The sequence below is a fragment of the Trichosurus vulpecula genome, chromosome 1, assembly GCF_011100635.1.
Source record: "Trichosurus vulpecula isolate mTriVul1 chromosome 1, mTriVul1.pri, whole genome shotgun sequence".
NCBI lineage: Eukaryota > Metazoa > Chordata > Mammalia > Diprotodontia > Phalangeridae > Trichosurus > Trichosurus vulpecula.
In genome coordinates, this window is record NC_050573.1 from 355,336,070 (window position 1) to 355,353,077 (window position 17,008).

The window sequence follows — 17,008 nt, forward strand, 5'->3', positions numbered from 1 at the left end:
TAATTCATTTATGCTGCAGGTGAGGAAGCTGAAGCCCCAAGAAAATAAATGATTTGTCCATAGTAGCACAGGAATGTGGTATAGCCTTCTGTAACTCATTTCTGTACTCTTTTTCACTCTGTCATCCTGAAATCATTTAGTCTTCCTATTTTATAGATGATGTTACTGAAACCAGAAGTCATTCGCCAAGTATCATATGCACTGGCAAAGCTATGATATGGATTCAGGTTTCCTTGGCTCCTAATATAGTGTTCATTCCATGGTCCCAGAATGCACTCTTTGTAAAAGCTTGATGTAATTTAAAAAAAAAAAGATTTTACTTAAGTTATAAAAAGTCCATCACTAAGAGCAAATGGGAATACAAGGAGAGGAAAATCATAGTGAGGTATAACTAAGAGTAGAACAAGTCCAGAAGAAAACCATTTATTAAATTTACAAATGACACAAAAGCATTCTTCCTTGTCTGTACATATATATCTATATATATACACATATGTATATATCTATGCATGTGTATATATGTATATATCATTGTTTAATCTAGATTTCTGATTTTCAGAAGTATGCAGTTAATAAGCTAAGTATTGTTGATTGAAACATTCACATCCTTTTAATTTTTTTTAGAGGGGAGCTAGAAAACATTGTATAACATAACCTTGTTTTGACAAATTCCTAGTTGAACCTAAATTAAAATATGCCATTTGAAATTTGATTGAGCATACAGACAACAGAAACATGATGCGGTCAATACATAACATAGAATCACAGAGTAAGAAGGGACATTAGCAATCAACTTTCCAATCACACCATTTCAAAAATGAGGGAATGGAAACCCAGGGAGTTTAAGTATCACTTAACTGCTTAAGTAGTCACAGAAGTCCATGGCTACAGAGGCAATGTAGAACTAGAATCTACGTTTTGTGCCTGCAAGTTCAGGGTTCTTTCTAACATACTTCATTGTCTCATTGCAGACATCTATAAATATTTTGAAGATGAGACCATTGGGGAAGATGGATCATTTAAGACACAACTGGAACAAAATCAGAGATTTTAAGCATTTCATAAAATTAGCACAAAATCTTCCTGTGACCTCAAGAACTCAATATTACACTGTCTTCTTTAGAACTGGACAAGGGTAGAATTAACTGACTTAATATTTAGTGGGTTCCCCTTCACTAAAGATCATCTCATAAAGGTTGGATGATATCTTTTGAGGATGATAAACACTGGAGCCCTGCAGAGGTATGCATTGAATTAGATCATCTTTGATGTCTCTTTCAACTTTTTTAAAATTTTTGTAATAAAACAAGCATTTCTGTAACATAACACAATAAAAGAGATGATTGCACATGAAACTGCAAAGTTATTGTGTACAACTTGCTATTCCTTTTAAATACACAATAAAGCTATCATTTTTTTCTTCCTCTCTGCCACCTCCACCCTAGAGATGGCTACCATTAGACACAAATAGGTATATATGTATATGTAAAATTATCTTATACATCTATTTATCATTATTTCTCTTAATGCAGATATTGTCTTTCTTCATATTTCCCTTATAGTGAATTTGGGTATTTTTGATAGTCAAAATGACTTATTTGCTCAAAGTCATTCTTAAAACAATATTGCTGTTACATTTTGTTCTTCACTATTTCATGCAAATCCTTCTATGTTTTTCTGAGATCATTGAGCTCATCATTTCTTAGAGCACATTAGTATTCCATCACAATCATATACCACAACTTTGAGAGTCTGTGCTAGTGTACTAATTGTGTTCAATTTAGATTTTCAGGTAACCTAAGGGACAAAGCTTCTATTCAATCAGACAATTGTGTAGCTTAAAATCTCTAATTTTGTTCAGTTGTGTCTTGAATGATCCATCTTCCTCAGTGATCTTATCTTCAGAACATTTGTTGATGCCTGCATCACATCATATTCCATGAACAAGTCTTCCTGCATCTCATCTAAGTCTAAATTCAGTCAGAAGTTTGAATAGGAGAAATGCATTTCCATATCAGCCCTAAACTATGGTGAGAGATGCATGAGCAGTCCGATGTGAGGATCCCTGCATTTTAAGATATCTATTTTCTTTAGGACTGAATTAGATATGTCAATCCAGATAGTCCAGAAAGACCCTGCTCCCCTGTGTTTCATATAATACAGCATTTACAATCATAAACTAAAACAAAAGGCCCTCTTGGAAGCAAATGCATATTGTACCATATGTAAATAAATGGAACAGGTATAGGGGCTGGAGAAGTAAGCCCCCAAAGCTTACAAACTGCTAACACAGCAAAAGTCCAGATAGACTAGAGAGCTAAAAAGGTTCTAAAGTGGAGCTAAAGTGCTAACGTAGTTACTGAGTGTGTCTCTATATGTGATTTTGTAGAAAGCATTCCTCATAAGTTAAGTTAAAACCAATACAGCCGTCTAAAATCTAATATGGACAGCTAGGTGGCACAGTAGAATAGAGAGCTAGGCCTGGAGTCAGGAAGACCTGAGTTCAAATCCAGCATCAGACACTTACTAGCTGTGTGACCCTGAGCAAGTCACTGAACTCTGTTTGCTCGGTTTCCTCATGTGTAAAATGAGCTAGAGAAGGAAATGGCAACCCACTATAGTACCTTTGCCAAGAAAACTCCAAATGGGGTCATGAAGAATTGTACATGACTGAAACAACTGACAATAAAAAAAGCTAAATGTAACATAATAAATAACACTGAAATTTGCATTTTTTTCATAATTCATGGGACATCAATAAATAGCAAAAGGGTTTTTTTTGTATTATTTTGTTTTTAAGAAAAAAGGTAAATTTGTAGTTATATTTCTTGGGGGAATTAGAGATTCAGGAGAGAAAATAAGATAGATGCTAGGTATATATGCAGACAGACAGAGAAATTGCCCAGCAGATGCATAGATAGAAAGCACAGAACAATCATTAATTAAACACTTACTGTGCACCAGGTATTATACTAAATGCTGGGGATATCAATACAAGCAAACAAGACAGACCTTATCCCCTAAGGAGCTTACACTGTAATGGGAGAAAGAGAGGGACCAGGAAAGAGAGGGCACCCTCCAAGGGCAAGGCTACTGGCCTGTCAAGGATCTGGAAAAGTCCAGAGGATGAATTAAGTCAGGAGCGAGGTGAGCATAGTTGGGAACCCTCATGAAATGGTGGTCAAGGCTTGGGACTCACCAAGCTAGAGAGCAGATCTCAGGGTGGAGGCGTCTTCAGGGTAGGAAACCTGCTGGAGAGAGTGAGCCAGGCAGTCAAGTAGAAATGAAGCAGATCAGTATATAAAAGGAAAATTAATGGCTTGGTAATGCGAACATAGAAATATATTTAATGCTATATGGAGTTACTACCAGAAAAAAAATATATATATAGAAGTAACTTCCTATTCTCCACACAGTCTGAGTCTCATGGGTTTTAAAGACCATAAAAAGATCAAACATACTAAACTGATGGACTCCCACTTTTCTGCAGAAATAGCTACAGTTAAGGAAGGAGGGAAATAATACTGATTTCATATATATACACATATGTATGTCTATGTACATGTGTATATATATGTATATGTGTATATGTTTATATGAAAACATGTTTATACATACACACATAGATGTACATATATAATATAAATGTGTATATATAAACATATAAATATAAATATGTGTATATATGTATATACATATATATGCCTTATATTCCTAGTTTGCATGTTTATGAAGCACTTTGAAATCCTTTGAGGGGAAAGGTAGAAGGTAAATTATTACCACCATTCTGTTGTGATGCAAGATCTTAATAAATAGATACAGCACATACCCAGAATTGATAAGTATCTCTGATTAATCCTATTTTTCTCATTGCACAGATATAGTAGAGAAATAAATGTCTGATGATGCATTGAGATAGATTTCTTTCAATAGCTTGTGACTCATCACTCTTTTATTATGATACTTTATACATCATCAGTATTTTGACTGCTGGACTATTTTTTTTCATTTTTATTAGTGCTATTATCTAAACCACATTTATCTTCACTAGTTGGAGGATGACTTGTCATAGCACACTTATGCATGTCTGCAAATTGCAAAAACTGAAGGTCTGGAGCAATCAAGTTCTTTCTATCTTCTTTCTGAGCATAGGAGGAGTTCAAAGATAACTAAGCCTTGGCACAGAGTTTATCAGCACTCCATCTTCCCCACCCCCTCAGGTTCTTCCTTTGTCCACAGTTGCAAACACGATGGTGAAACATTCATACTTCTTCATGGTCCAGTTAATACCACCTACATATTTATCATGTAGCACCTGTTACTTAAAGGACCTTCCCTCATCGCCCTTTGGTGCATTTATTATCTCTACTATTTTAAAAATGAGAAAAGGAAGAAACACAGATATTTTTCAAATTTCCACAGTCAATCTGTCCCTTCTTTGCTGACACTGTGCAGACAGACAGATCTTAAAGTTTCTTTAGCTTGAAGGCCACAGAAATTCTCTCTAGGCAGCACAGCTCATAGGAAGACACTAACACTCCAGAGTGAGAGCCAAAGGTTGCAGTCCCTGCTCAGATGTTTACTAGCAGTGTGTTTTTAGCAAGTCAGTTAACCTCTCTGGGCCTTTGTTTCCTCAACTGTAAAATGAGAGAGTTGGATTAGAGATCCTTTGAGATCCTTTTAAGCTCTATGGTTTTTCAATCAAAGTGTTGAAGCCATAAAATAATCTGCCTGTATTCTTAAGCCCAATTCTTGGATGTTGCCTGAGACATTACTGGAAGAGCAAGAGATCTGCCTCTTCACCCTTGTTCTTCTACTTGGCTTTGCCCAATTTTCTTGCCTGCAGTACTTACTTAACCTTTTTATGACCTAGATGACTGAGCTCGAGAATATGTAACCCACAGCTAGCATGGGTTATGTATGGATGACTGGATGGCCCAGACACACGTTGATCTGTCAAATTCTCTGTCATCTGAAGTAGAAAAATCCTGACTGATATGCTTATTACCTATGTGACCTTGAGTAAGTCACTTGATTTCCCTAGGCCTCAGTTTCTTAATCATAAAATTAAAGGTGGGGGAGAACAGGGGGGAAGACAGATGAGAGAGACTTCGAAGTTCCTTCTAGTTTCAAATATTTATTATCCTATGAACCCATAGAGAAGTATGTGTCTATGTGTATGTGTTTACCTATGAAGTATATGTGCGTGTTTACCTATGTATATGTGTCTTTTTTATTCACCCCAGCTGGTTGGAGAGAAGCTATCATTGTCACAATATATCCCAAAGGAAGAAAAAAAAACCATTATCAAATTCACCTCTTGAAGGGTCACACCTACAAACTCCTAGACAATGCCACCTCACATTGTAGTACTTTCACTGACACAGTGACAATCTTCTAAGAGACAACTGGACTACAATAAAACAGTTTTTTGAATCCCTTGCCAAAGGAAAACCTGCAAAATCATTCCAAATAGAGAGGTCTACCTTTTCGTGGTTTGTACTGCATTTGAAAGATAAAACGACCACAGGGGTCAGTAGCTTTACTAGAGACTTTCGTTTGCAGTCAAAATCCAACTCCTACTTCTGCTTTCCTACCTGCCATTCCCCACACCTCCCTGCCCAAACTTCAGAGTTATTTTTTCTATTTCTCCATAGCCATCTTAGTATCATTCATGCAAGGCAAGAGAGACAGGTGAGATCAGAATGTCTCGGATTTTCTCCCCCTCTTTGACAGACAGTAATGCTGTTCCTAAGGGCTGCCACTTTTCAGCCACGGAGAGGAATTCTCTCTGACCTGTGTGACTGTCAAAAATGGACACATCTGAACGGGCCTCTTGTAATCCAAGAACCACAATATCAAAGCCCTATTATTTACATACTTTAGATGAAAATCAGTGCTTGAGCTTGGGGAAGAAGCATTGCCAGACACCTCAGTTCACCTGGGACCACACAGCCAGGTACACTAATTATGGAATGCTGTTTTGAAAGCTGGGTTTAAATGGCATGTTTAAACTATAGATTTAATCTGGCTAGTACTGATGAGAAGCAAGCCATTGTCTTCCACAAAAGCCCAAACAAAGAGACAGGACAACATTGTGACTGAGCAGATCTTCTTTCAGGGCCTGCATTGTGGAAATGGTGACTCTTCAATCCCCCAAGCCACAGACACCAAGATTGGCTCACCTTTTCTGTGACTCACAGGAACATGAAAGCTTCATGCAAAGTGTTTTCTATGAAGAAACATCTCCTTTAGAGAGCTATATGTTTGCTTTAAACTGTGGCTGGAAGAATGCCCAAAAATTTTGCTCAAAAGGGATTATATTCTCAGCCAGCTGTAGAGCATTTCTTTAAGGATTTAGACTGCTTGATTGAGAGAGTATAACCTCTATGATTGCACTGCAAAACACACAGACTGCTCGATGCAAATAATTGCACACAGAAGCAAGTTTTCTTGGTGTCATGGATGCATCCATCATTATAGCACTATCTGTCATTATTCACTATGCAGAGAGAAATTTAAGTGAGGGTTAAACAATTCACCTGTAGCTGGGAAGTGGGGGGTGGGGAAACAGGTGACATTTTTAAAGTCTTCTATTTAATATCATTAACTATCAAAGCATTAAGACAGCCTTAAGTAGATAGAACCCCTTTAGACAGTCATGGTAAAGATAAAATAAGAAGACACATACTAAGCTATTGCAAACTGTAGCCTTATGTAAATGTAATCAAGTGTGTGTGTGTGTGTGTGTGTGTTTGTGTGTGTGTGTGTGTGTGTGTGTGTGTGTGTGTGTGTGTTTTACAGAAGAATTGACAACAAAGGTAACTCATAGGACAGCATCCAGGACCAATGACTCGAGACATAGTATTGACTAGTATTTTATACATAACCAGGAAGTAGTTTCAATTACAGAACTAAATAAAAATCGGCAAATATAAAAGTCTAAAAAATAGTCCGTAAACGAAGGAAGTATTAGTATTAAGGAGAAATGTTGAGTAAATGCCCCCAAATCTCTGGTGCATTTATAAACATCACTAAGGAAATGCACGGGGCGATAAGAAGACTTTTAGAGACATTCTGTTCTTGCTTCTTAGACATTAGTCCCCTCCATACACTCTCCGTTCCAGACAAACAGGTCTCCAAGGTGGTCCACAACTTACGTAATCCATCTCTGACCTCTGTGCCTGCCTCCTCCCAGGGTCTGATACATTCCGCCTCCTCCCTTGCTTGCAATGTTCTCCTTTCTCCTCTCTGCCTTTTAAAGCCCTTAGCTTTTTCCAAGGGTCAGCTCATGTCCTCTGTCTTTCCTGATCTCTTTAGATATAAGCACTCAATCTTTCCTCCACAGTCCTTCTCCATTTACATATTTTATCCTCTCCCTTCACCCCCAAGTAGAATGTAAGCTTCTTGAAGTCTTGAAGGGATTGTTTTCTTTGTTTGTCTTTGTATATCCAATATCTAGCACTGAGCCTGGAACAGGATGGATGCTTAATAGATGCTTGTTAAGTTAGATTGGCTTGGATTGGATTGGATTGCTTTTTCATTACAATTCAAGATCTCTTTTGCTAAGCTTACAGTATGGAAGAGAATAGGTTTATATGATCAAAAAACATTCCTGCTTCTGCTCCATTTTCAGGACACTCCGGTTGCTGACAGGGAAATATGTTCTTGACTATGAAGGAAATAAAGAAAAGGAACAACGATTATCTTTTTTTTTCCTTTGACTTTTAAGAACCAATGATACACCAAAGTGATTTCCAACTGAGGCTAGCTCACTGCTCTTGGCCCAGCAGAAAAGGCAAGACTTCAGGAAGTTGTTTGTTTTTTTGTGGACCCTCAAGGTCCCAGTTTAAATCTCAATGCTTGCCAAGACCAGGGTATTCACAGAGAATTCCCTTCCCCCCAGACAGGAACCACTGCTAATTGACTCAATCTACCAGGGTGCTTTACAATGGCAAAGTGCCCCATCCATCAATAATGTCAGCTCCTTGACGAGCTCTGGTCCAGGCTTTTGAGTTTTCAGCTTTGACCTAAACCAACACTAGTCACTTCCATGAAAATCAAAATTCTGCCGGCCAGCCCAAAAAACTAGGCGGGCCTTCCATAAAGTGGCATTTAAATGATACCTTTATTTATCTGTACCTGGTCCATAACATGCTACTTAGATTGTCCATGGTTGTGTCAGCAGAGAAAGACAAACGAAGAAACGTTTGATTGATCCCTCTCTTCTAGAAAAATCTCTACTATTCTTTTAGGAGGACAGTAGATTGAGATGCATGCTAAAACTACCCTGACTATGGCATCATTCTATTAACTTAACTCTCCTACTAATGCATCAAGGCAGCTAGCTGGTTAGAGCACCGTACATAGAGTCAGGAAGATATACATTTGAATCCTGCTTCTGATACTTTCTAGCTGTGTGTCCTAGGGGAAACCACCGAAAAACAACAATAACTACGACAACAAAAACCACTTTATTTGCCTCAGTTTCCCTATATGTAAAATAATTATAATAACAATAGTATTTACCTCCCAGGGTTCTGGTGAGGATCGAATAAGATATTTATGAAGAACTTTGCAAACCTTTAGGTGCTATATAAATGCTAGCTATTAGTACTAGTAGTATTTACCTCTAGAGAATTTCCTGGGGCAAACCCATGCAAATTTTGTCCCCATACAACCCCAGAGACCTGGACTTAGACTTCCTTAAAAAAAAGGTAACTGTTGGGCTCCCAGAAGAGAAGCACTTTTAAAGAAATTTTCAATCCCTTAATGAGGAGAAAGCAATAGAGAAACCAGATAAAGACCCAGTTGGAATGATGCAAGGTGCTAAATTCAAGTTTTCAGATCCTTCCAGAATACCCTATTCTCCTGTTCCATGGTGGATTTTGACATTTGGAAGAATTGACAGATTACTAGCAAGGGAAAGCAACAATAACAACAGCCATGCAAAATGTAGGATTTTTTTTTAAATAAAATCAGGATTTTCTTCTATTAGGAATAAGGAAATCTTCCTTTTTTCTTTTTTCTTTTTTTTTGGCCTTCTCTTCTCCAAACCTGCATTACTTTATCTAGAATGATAATCAGAACATCATCTATAACATAAGTCAATCAAGAGACTCCACTCCAAATCGAAGTCCTTAGGGGAAGCAGTGGGCAGGAAGGAGGTGGCTGTCCTTATTATTTTGCTTTATTTACTGAGAACTGAATTTCAACAACATTATTCTTTAGTCCTTGAGGAAGTAATACACTCTCACCCTTAAAACGCTGTAAGTAGTCGATAATCCATTATTACAGTAAGCCGTACACTCTCACAGTAATTATCTAATAACCCCTTATAAAAGACCGTAGCTTCCTAATCTGTTTATAATTATCATTTCAATGATCCCGTGCATTAATGTCTGACCTTCAGCAACTCTGACCTGATCTTAATTAGCTCTAATATCAAATCATCACTATATAAGAAACTAGCCATGACCAAATGAATGAACCCCAGGTACAGTTAATTTCTGGAGCAATTATCTTTTCATGTAGGGAGATTTAAATGATTATCTGCACAATTTCACACAGTTTTATGTAATTCTGCGACATTATAAATTCTGTTTTAAATCATATTTCAAAGGCAGGGCTCCACAGTCTGGTTTCATATAGTATACTATGTACTAGCCTAGTATGTTGTACCATTGCTGTATAATATTAGATGATTTTGTGTCATTATTTTCAATTACATAGGGATAACAAAAACATATTTTACAAAGTGATAGATTACCTCTTAAACATATAAATATGTAGCATGGTAATCTGGGAGCAAATAATATCCAGTTAGAATCATGTCATTTAAAGGAAATACTACATTATTTTGAAATATTGAAAGTAATTGATAATACTATATGTGCTAAGAAAAGATTAGAAAATCTAAAGTGTATGTTAATATGCATGCAATATTTACCAAAGGCTGCAAAGTGCAAAGCATTTATCATCCTAACAAAGCTAGGAGAAAAGGCTGTGTGAAAGGAGTATTTGAACTTGATGGTTTGAACTTGACAATTTCAAACCTAGAAAATGCATGGTCACCCTGATGCTAGTAAGCATCCCACTTCCTGAGTGGCCTTTCTAAAACACACCCTTCCCTATCACCCACTTTATTTTCCTCAGTGTTCTTTATGGTTCACTTCAAACAAACAAACAAACAAAAAAAAAAACAAAGTAACATCACTCTTTCCTTTGAATTTCTTGCAGGTTGGAGAAGTACTTGGGAGAATAGATTTAAGTTAAAGTTGGTTCTTAGAAAGAGATAGGTTTTAGGAAAACTCATCATGCCCAAACATTGATGTTTGGCAACAAAATGAAATGAATGGTTGGGGTTCAGTAGCCATGTTTTGGAGAGAGACAGAGGGAAAACTATTTGCTCAAAGGGGTCTCTGGTTTCAAAAAACTGGGGGTGGAGTGCACAAATTGCTCTAAGAACTGTATTTCAACAAGAGTATTTACTGTTCTTCCTACCTTGAACACAATTTATCAAAGTTGTCCATTGAACCTTCCCAGTCAGGGCTCTTTCAAATGCTAACGTTTCTTACCAATAAGCCAAAACATTTGTCCTACAGCCATCAAGTGCAGATAGCAGCTTGATGGGGGTGATTGATTTGAAAGGTAATTTGAATGGAGGATGCTGTGTACATCCTCTCAGTGATGCCCCCATGACAGCTGCATGGGCTTTCCATGATGTATCACCCACAGGAGCAGAGAGGAGTAAATATAACAGAGAGAACTCTGACTTCTTATCACATTTTTCTTTCTTTCTTTCTTGTCTTTTCTTTTCTCCTTTTTAATTGAATCCCTTTGATAGCCAAGGATCAGATGATTTAGAGCTCTAGAGATAGAAGGGGCCTTAACGATTATCCAGTTTTCTCCTCTCATTTTGCACAAAAGGAAACTGAGTTTCAGGTAGGGGAAGTCATGTCTCTCCAGAGTCATTCATGTAGTAAGTGTCAGAGTCTGCATGTGGTGCAGATTTACTTCAGTTATTTGTAATAGTCAAAGGTAAATGCCTCTTTTTGTTTTGTTAATAAAGCCAGAGAAGACAGACTACTTTTAACAAATTGTGGTAACACTAGTAAAGATTTAACTGGTTGAAGTTATACGTTTGAAAGATGTTTTCAAAATTCATCAACATATATGTGTTTTGAAAGGTGTTGGGTTTTTTTTTTAACATTTCCTTGACAGATAAAACTAGGGCTAAGAAACTGGATTTGGAATTTAGTTAGCAGAACTAACACTTGACTGAGAAAACTTCCTCGGCCCCTAAAACTTACAGCGATCAGAGGCTTGCCAACAGCACTGAGAATCTGAGAAACTTGTCAGGGGATATGTGCTATGTATGCAACAAAGAGCAGGTTCAGAGGCTGATTCTCCATCCAGTAGGCCATATTAGAAATTATGTTATTTATTTATTCTACATGGCATGGGTTTTCAAAGTGCTGTCTTCACAACAATTTTTTAACACTAATAGTGCAAGTACCATCTTCTCTATTTTAAATTAAGGCTCAGAAAATTTAACCCCAAATTACAGTAAATCCTAGAACTGGGTCTTTTTTAGCACCCTACCCCCAATCACCTCAGAGTTCTTTTACTACATCCCATTTAAGTCATAATTATACAAGCAAGATACATGCCAGATGTTTCTCCTGTCTTATTAATTGTGGTTTGTCTACTTGTGGGCAGCTAGGTGGCGCAGTGGATCGAGCGCTGGGCTTGGAATAGGGAAGACCCATCTTCCTGAATCCAAATCTGGCCTCAGACACTTACTGATCCTGGGCAAGTCACTTCACCCTGTTGGCCTCAGTTTCCTCATCTGTAAAAGGAGCTGGAGAAGGAAATGGCAAACCACTTCAGTATCTCTGCCAAGAAAACCCCAAACGAAGGTCGCAAAGAGTTAGACATGACTGAAATAACTCAATCACCATAACTACATGGACATCACGAATGTGAAAATATGGACTCTGGGGAATTAGATAGTCATCCTATGTCAGATTCTCCCATTCTATGTTAACAAAATCTTAGGCCAATAGTAATACATGAGTTAAATCACTACAGCTTTCACAACCTCAGCAACCTCAGGTATTGGATACTCCGATCAAAGTTTAAGGTATCTTTACTACTCTATATTTTAAATGTAATTCAATGGCATATGATCTGTAATAGATAGCATATATTAGTGGAAAATAAAGTCAGCCTTGGAGTCAGGAAGACTTATGTTGAGTCCTGCCTCTGCCATGTACTCGCAAGTCTCAGCGCCCAGGAAATGCCCTAAGAACATAAATTACAAAACAGATGGTCATCTACAACAGTAGAGGTCATTTCCTCACTGGGGTTTCCCCAGGTCAGTAAAATCACAATTCCAGTTACTCTCCTCAAAAAAAATAAAATAAAATAACCCCACTGTTCTAAAGATGTAATATCTCCTATAACAATGTTATTTCAAATTTTAATAGTGTTTCATCAGTAGTGGAATGAGAGCTAGTTTTTGGAGGAAGCAGACCTGGGTTCAAATTCCAGCTCTGCTACCTGATTTCTGTGTGACCTTGGACAAGTCATCTAACAACTCTGAGACTCAACCTTTATAAAAGTTCCCTTTCAGCTCTAAGCCTACCTTCCTTTAATGTAACATCATTGTTTTTCATTCAAGCAGAGAATGACAATCCTCCAAAATCATAGAATTGGAGAGTTGGAAAGAATGTCAGCAATCATTCAGTCCAAGCCATATGCAATCACAGTCTGAGACCATGCTATCTTTCCACCCTTATCTCACAGATAAACATTCTTCTATGTTCTGCACTTTCCATCTAACCTAGACCCTGAACAAGCTCTACAATTCTCTTTTATTAGTTTGCTCACACAGTCCATTATGTCTGGAAAATCCTCCTTCCCTTCATCCCCAAATGAAATGCTTCCTCCTACTTAAAAAATTCCTTGCTATGGCTCTTAGTAATGACTTTCCCTTTAGACCTCTCCTACTACTTTATTCTGCACCTCTCTAAGGAGTATTTTGCTCTGTTGTCAACCGTTTCTGTGCCTTAATGCTTAGAAGACTATAAGCTCTTTGACAGTGGAGACCGTGTTTTAGCTAAACTTATCTAAAAGTATCTATTATATGACCTTGCACAGAGTAGGCACTACATAAATGCTTATTGAGTAAGTGAGCAAGTGAATGAATGAATAAGTCTAAGAAGAAAACAAAACAAAAATCTCTAATGGGGATAGATTTCTGAGAACTTGGAACACCCTAATCTAAAGGAATTAAACTTTTTGTTTGAAAATCATTAAATGACATAGCCTTCTCCATTTTTTCTTGCTTTTCAAAATTTCTTTAGGTCTTTTGTATCTGATGCCTTTTTCTTTTCTTTTTCTTTTTGCTTTTGAGTTGAAAGGTAACACCATTAAAGATGTGTTGAGCCTAGGTCTTCTCTCCTTCAAAGAAAACCCTCGATCCTACACACTTCTTTTTAATCACTGAAGCACCTAGAGGTAACTTTCTTATCAAAGGCAGGATTTGGCTTTTGGCTTTAATTTATTAGTTTTAATACATGATTTAATAAAAGACAACCTGATTGTAAAGGAAATCATTTGCTAACACTAAATACCCTTGTCATGAGTCCAGGAGACATCTATATAGGGAGTTCCTCCTAGGGTTCTTGACAGAGTTTAAAACGTGCATTGATGGCTTAGGAGAAACCAGTAAGATGTGGTATATACTTTGTGCTACAAAACACATCCATTTCAAATTTCATTACCACTGCCACAGCTTTAGGAACGATCAATAAAAATAACCAATGAATTTTGAAGGGGCCTAGATTTGCAGTTAGAAGAACTAGGTTCAAATCTTGGCTCTCCCACTAACTAGCTGTATATTTTTTTCTCAGTTTCCTCATCTGTACAATGCAATGGTTGGAATAGATGCTCTAAATAACATACATCTTTATATGATCACAAAGAACTATTCTAACGTTTTTATCATGTTATTTTGTGAGCTAAATTCCATTTAGTTCAACAAAATTTATTAAATTCCTATTATATACAAAATAGATGCAAAGCCTCTGACGTATAGTGACTGTAGGGCCCCAAGAAAGTCACTTATCTTTTTAGTGCCCCAGAAAAATACATTTGTTGGTTTGGTATTCAGTTGTGTCTGGCACTTCGTGATCCCATTTAGGATTTTCTTAGCAAAGACACTGGAGTAGTTTGCCATTTCCTTCTCTAGTTCATTTTATAGATAAGGAAACTGAGGCCAACTGAGTTAAGTGACTTGCCCAGGGTCACACAACTAGTAAGCCTTTGAGGCTAGATTTGAATTCAGGAAACAGAAGTCTTCCAGAGTCCAGTCCTCGCACTCTATCCACTTTACTACCTAGTATCCCCTGCCCCCCCCCCCAAAAAAAAAGTCCTAAGATTATAAATTGCAGAAGAGTTGTCATTCAATGTTAGTAAAGGGAATTTCCTCACAAGGAGTTCCCTACATGCATGAAACAAGTCCAAAAGGAACCAAAACAAAATAAACCAGAAAACAAACAACTGCACATAATACCATACTATTATAATTGACACTGGAGGACATACAAAGATCAATAGAACATGATTCCTGCCCTCATTTCACAGACAATCTAAAACAGCAGCCACATAAATTTTAGTTCAAAAAATTCAAGGTGCTTTAAGGTACTGAGGGCACCAAGATAGATATGATAAAACCTTGCTGATCTCATGGTGCTCATAATCTAATGGATATGAAGAAGAGAAGAATCGGGGCTTCACAATAACTAAGGAGTTTGGGTTTCCTCAGCAGCCTGTGGAATTCAGAGCTACCTGAAACTCTCTGGGGTTAAAGGAGACTGGTGTTTGGTGAAAAGAAATGTGGTGCTTTATGATGATGCTGAGGGATGAGTTCAGGGGAGGGAACATTCAGTTTAAGTTTCTTACCCCCAATGCCTAAAGGGAGAGCAATATTGGCCAGAGGGTTGCTGTAATTTCTAATAATTCTATTTATTGAAAAACTCTGTGGATTGGAAAGAGAATAAGTTTATGATACTGAAATGTTGCTGGGTGCTGAATAGTTTTTCTTTATGAAAAATTAACCTCTTAATTGTATTTTATTTCTTATGTGTATATATGATAAACTAGAATATATTTCCTTTCTTATTGAATAGAAGTAAAGAAAGGTTTTCTAGAAGCTAATGGGATAGAGGTAGAAAATGTTGAGAAATCCCAGCTCTATGACTGAAGTATAGAGTTGACAGTAATCTGCACCACTGGAGGGAATTTTCTAACTAGGAGTTCCATATAGTATCGACATCATAGGTCTGGTACGAAATCCAAAAGCCAATACAATTTTTTTTTTGGTGGAGGGAAGACAGGGCAATTGGGGTTAAATGACTTGCCCAAGGTCACACAGCCAAAGCCAATACAATTTTAAAGTACACAGCAAAGTGGGATGTAATCAGAAGACCTGGATTCTAATCCCATTTTCACCATTTAATAACCTTGTGACTTTAGGCAAATTGCTTATAAATATTTCTTGTTTATCAAATCTGGCACATCATAAGATCTAGAGGATTCCTACTGGATCTGAGATATCAGTTATTCTAGGCCCCTCATTTTGCAGATGAGAAGACAAAAGCACAGAAAGAGTTAAGAGAAACTATACCATCAAGACTAGGACTCATGTCTGCGCCTTGTTGGTCTAGGGTTCTTCATTCAGCAATACAGTAACATGGTTGGGGGTCAATAAATTCTTGCATTGGCTACCTCATAGAGGCTGTTGTTAAGATGATATGGCATTTGCTGTTGTTGTTTGGTCATTTTGGTCACATCACACTTTGGGGTTTTCTTAGCAGAGATACTGGAATCATTGGCCATTTCCTTCTCCAGCTCATTTGACAGGTAAGGAGCTGAGGCAAACAGGGCTAAGTGACTTGCCCAGGTTCACGTAGTTAGTAAACTGTGTCTGAGGCCAGATTTGAACTCATAAATTGTTGTACCCCCACATATCTGAGGAGTCCATGAAGAAGTTAAAGTTATTTTAAAAAGCACTCTCTCTCTCTCTCTCTCTCTCTCTCTCTCTTACACACACACACACACACACACACACACACACACACACACACGCACGCACACATCAGAGACGGGATTTGAACCCAACTCTATCTGACTCAGAAGCAGGCTCCCTAACTACTACATTAAGCTGTCTGTCAAAAATCTGAAATACTATGAGAAAATCTCTTCTCTTTGTGACAATCAGCACCTCTGCCTTGAAACTGCTACCATCTCGATTAGAGCATACTAACTCTAGATGATTGTCAAAGGAGGCAGTGCTAATCTCCTAAAGAACAAAGACAAAGCAGTGTGTGTGAAATGTCATAAGAGCTTTCTAGCTAGAAAAAAATTGGCTCATGTCTCTAAGATGTCATTTGGTCACAAAAGTGGTAAAGCTTGATATTCAAGGTAGATTGCTGTCTATTCTCTTCTGTCACAGCAAAGCATGGGAAGATCACAGAGACTGTTCCTCTGATCCCTACCACCATCCTAAGGCAGCCTCTTGCCAATACATGGGCAATCCAATTAACCAACTTTATTTTCCAATATGAAAACTCTTCATCCATCCAGACCACATCATGCACACATTACCCCATTAATAATTTTCTTAACCTTTTTCAAATATGCTACCTTATGACTATGAGATCCTGCTCATTCAGCAAGGCCAAGTTCAGATTCAATTTCCCCACGAAATCTTTTTTAGCCTTCCCAGCCCATTCTGACTTCTTCCTTTTCTTACTCTGTACTATTCATTTTGCCATTTAATCATAGATTGTCTTGTACCATTATCTGTTTCATGTACATTTGTCTTATCTTCTCAATAAGATGAAAGATTTTTTTTGAGGGTAGAAAATGAAACCCATGATCTCATTAAAACCATTTTTTAGTCAACTGAGCCAACATAGGCACTCACATACTACTCCTA